The sequence below is a fragment of the Centruroides sculpturatus genome, unplaced genomic scaffold (assembly GCF_000671375.1).
Source record: "Centruroides sculpturatus isolate CEXI.00-Female unplaced genomic scaffold, Cexi_2.0 scaffold42, whole genome shotgun sequence".
NCBI lineage: Eukaryota > Metazoa > Arthropoda > Arachnida > Scorpiones > Buthidae > Centruroides > Centruroides sculpturatus.
Window position 1 is genome coordinate 1,029,914 of NW_019384399.1, and position 4,797 is coordinate 1,034,710.

The following is a 4,797-nucleotide window of genomic DNA, read 5'->3' on the forward strand; positions in this document are numbered from 1 at the left end:
CTGCGCATGCAATGAAAAATTTGTTCGAAGCGTAAACACAATCCGTTATCTGTTCAAGTCATCTGTTGCTCTACCTCTTTCGTTATGCTTGTATGTTTTCAATGCTTTATTCGGTTTTTTTTTTTTTGCTGTTTTTGGGTATTACTGAAAGCTGTGGTCTGTGTGTGTGAATTCCTTATAACTCCTGCAATCTTTGTTTAATACAATTGAAACTTTGATTATACAGTATCATTATTTGTTTTGTTGGAAAGTATAGACTACTTATTTGGCCAAAATGTTAACTATATAAACATTTTATTGATTTCGGATCAGGGATCCCACTTACATTTCAGTGACATTAGTGACCACGTGACGTTCATGCTCAACGAGGGAATTTCCTTTAAGTTCCATTTTAAAATATTTTGGCAAATGACGCATTATAAACATACTTCATTACATTTAAAATTTAAACTTTAAAAATGTAGCCGCATCGTGTCACATCTATAACAAATTATTTTTAAAAATCTTTTCATAATGACCACGTAAGACATCACGTGGTCATTATAAAAAGATCCGATCGAAAGTAAAGATCTTACGAGCCCGTTATGTAGGAAGTATTATCGCTCATCTAATTAATGTACAATACATACAATTCATCTTTGTTTTATCAACATGGAATTAAAAATACTTGCTATTTTGTCGAATAAAAAATGTCTAGGGAAAAGCGAAAGAGTAAAATTGGTCAGGTAATAAAAGAATAAGAACAACTGAGAACCCTGAAAGGCCTGAAATCTGACTTGAGCAACATCGAATAAGAATGGCTTTGTCAATGGCTACAGAAACAGCATCACAATGTCAAGTCGAGCTTGACATTGTGATGCTGTTTCTGCTCGACTTGAAGCTCATCTCAATTCTTCAATCTCTACTTTCTCATAAAAATATTCAGTCAAGCTTGACGGAAGAATTTCTAGTATATACTGTATTGTGTATTGTTTGTCAATTTTTCACAATATCTTCCTGCAATCTTATTTTTCGACAGCTTCTAAACGTTTTGCATACTTAGGTTTAAAATTTCCCGAACAGAACTTTTTAAACCATATTTGACACGTTCAAAGTTTAGTTGCATCTTTCCCATACAAATTATAATTTATTGTTTTACTGTTTGTATGGCGTTATATCCTTTTCGAAACTCTTAAGGTATAATGTGCCCGATATGCTGTTATCCGAAGACATTACAATTTAATGTTAATTATTCGAATAAAATGTGAAATTTGAAACAAGCTTCTAAACGAATAAAATCTCACACTTAATATATGTTAAATTTCACAACTATTATAATTAAGTCACACATTTATGTTAAGATGCCAAGTATCACGATGTACTGTAACATCAATAAATGCAAATTTCGTTTTATTATACAGGATTTACGTATTTTATTTATGGTTTTTGTGTTTTAGTTCATTATTCGGGCATTTAATTATGTTATTTTTATCTTAAATTATGTGTATTTGCTGATTTAAGTTTATCGAAATAGGTATTGTTCGGGTTTGGGAATGAATTAATTCATTTTCCATTATTTGTAATGGGAAAATTTCATTCAGACTTCGAACGCCCTCTTGAAATGAATTAAGTTCGAAGTACGAGGCACCATTGTAATAAAAAAAGAAAAAAAAAACAAATACGGTATACGTCTGCTTTAGAATACGTCCAATTTGGAATACGTCCTGTTTGGACGAAACAAATTTTGCTCGGTATACTACTTAATTCAATTATACGCGCCATCTATGAATAAGTTGCACTATCTGTGTATTAGACCAGAGTAGACGTTCGCGGTGCCATGGTTTATTACTTTGTTAAATTTCTTCTGATTTTAATTTGTAAGTAAAATTTTATTATTTTTATTAATCATGAATTGCAAAAAGGGAAATGAAAAGCAACAGAAAAGTAAAAAAAAATGACTAGAATTACAATGAAACTGAAAAAAGAGATTATTGAGAAACATGAAGGTGGCATGCGCGTTCGAGATTTAACTGTTGTGTACCGTATTCCGAGAACGACGATATCGACAATCGTGAAAAATAAAGACATTATTAAATTTGCTAACGTCGGGAAAGAAGTTAAATCAATTTATAAACAGAGATCGAAGAGATTAGATCAGGTTGAGAAATTGCTTTTGCTTTGGATAACTGGAAAACAGTGTGCTAGAGACAGCTTATCAGAAGCAATTATTTGCGAGAAAGCTAAAAAGATACACGCTGATCTCGTGAAAAATCAAGCAGGAACTAGCCAGGAAAGCGAGGTGTAAAAAGCCAGCCATTTTTTTTTTACATGAGGACGGATTAATTATTTTTACATTACTTCTTATGGGAACGGTTGGTTTGGTATATGTTTTATTCGGTATAAGTCCAAACATCAGGAACAGATTAAGGTCGTATACCGAGGTTCCACTGTTTTATGTTCACTTAATTACTGCGACAATTATATTCTCTCTCACGGCTGCCAACGCATTTTGTGGTGGCGCTAGTGAAATGTAAAAAACGTGGTTATCATTCCAGGATAATGCATCTTTTTGCTTTGTATTAAAACAATAGCAGTAGCGTAGTGTAGGGGGGCGGCTGGGGCGGCCCGACCCGGGAGGCACTTTTTAGGGGCGGCAAAATTTCACAATAAACAATAATAATAACTTGTAAAAATTTGAACCATTTTATTTCATACTTTTGTCGCACCTATGATTCGGACCGATTAAAATGAGCATGGAATAGTGTTACCATCCGACTCGCCGTCCGATGGTAATTTTTTTTTTTTTTTGCTTATACGATTCATTCATTCGTATTCATACACATCTCCAATATCCAATAGAGCTAACTCATCTACGTTACTTACGTTACTCCTACCAAGTCTCACTAGTCGCTAACTGTAACTGATTTAGAACAGGCATGCACTGCAAATTATTCTTCCCATTGCAAAATGATATACGCATGCGTCAGGAACTTCTGTTCGAACAAACCTCACCTGCCGTCAGGGTTGGCGATTTTAAAAACGTGGCAACACTAGAACGGAATTTTTTATTACTTATTCTGTGACGAAACTGAATTTTAGTCTTTTAAATTGAGATACCTAAATAAGGGGGCGGTGAAATTTTCCTCCGCCCCGGGCGGCTGACACCCACGCTACACCACTGAACAATGGTTTGATATTGCTCTTTGTACCAGTGTGAACATAAACAGGGAGGTTATTATAATGAACAGAAAATTCGCTTTCACAAATTAAGAAAAGCACGAGTTTCGAAATTAAAGATTGGAAAGAAGATACAAATCCTAACAAAGTGGATGATTGCTCAGCATTTGAATAAAAAGTTACTCAGTTAAACTGTGACTGTTATTTGTGATACTATATAGAAAAAAGGCACTTTAAAAAACATATTACAGTGCTTTATGTTTATTTCTATTTTCGTTATTACTTTTTTAAAATTTCAGTATTTCACAAATCTACGTCCAGCTTTTTACTGTACAAAGCAATGTTTCTTTTATTCAAGCAATTCTTTTACATTTTTTTATAATCACGGGTAAGTTATATTTAAAGCAAAACGTGAAGCAGGTTGAATAACTTTTCAATAAATTTCACATTTTTATTTACTTTAATCACAGCAATTTCTTTAACAAAACTTGAAAAAAGACAAGTGTCGTTCTTGCAGACCTAAAATTGTCAAAGACATTTTAATTCGAATATAACAGTGTTTCTCAACCTTTTTTGTTGATGTACCCCAATAGCCCATTAATTGTTTCTCAAGTACCCCTTATATTTTTGTATGTAAATTTTATAATTACTGCGTTAGATGTATACAGGCCTTATAACTGAGTGCCATAAAAAAACTCTAACTATAACTAAAAGTGAATTACTTATTTTACGTAAATAATAATAAATTTAATCGGGTACATACATTTATTTATTATTATTTGATAAGTATATTATATAAAATCACAGAAGTCATTTCAATACATGCATAAATTACATTTCCTAAAAATANGATTAATGCATCCAGTGTTGTTGTTTTCCTCTGAAGCCATGTTAACTTGGTGACAACAAATTATTTTTGTTGTAAAATGACATTAATTTATTATTTAGTACAATTTTAGCTATTTCTGTAAAATGTTTTTATTTTCTAGCAATGTTTACTGACAAAAAGAAATTCTTTTTCAAAAAATACTGTACTTGCAACATTTGCAAATCTATGACTATAATAATGTCTCTCATCATTAATTATACATGATCTTATTTCAGCTGTTACATTTTTGTTTTTACCCTTACTATCAATTCACGCTAATTCCTGTTTAAACTCAAATACCTAAATAACTTCTTTCTCTAATAATTTCTAATTTAGAGAAAAGAATTCACAAATAAATGTATGCTTTCAAAAACATTGAAGAAAACTTGTCATTTATTGTTACAAGATTGCACGAATCGATTCACAGATTTCATGAATAAAGAAGGATTGAGGAGGAATAAATCACAGAAACCATTTCTGTAACGATCGAACAAATTAAGCCATATCAAGTTTTATCACGAAGCAAACAACATTATGCAGAATGATGTACTTGTTGGCTTATTTAGACAGAAAAGATTATATTATTTCAGAGTGATGGACATTTACATTGTTCATTACTAATTAAAAATACTAAAAAGATGTCCTTCAAATCGTCGTGCTTTTTAAGAAGAAAGGAATGAAATAATTGCGAATTGTAAGAAACTTCTAAAGCGTGGTATTTCATAATTCTTGAAAGCAGCTAAACCAGCTAAGAGACACAGTTTTTTCCTTTA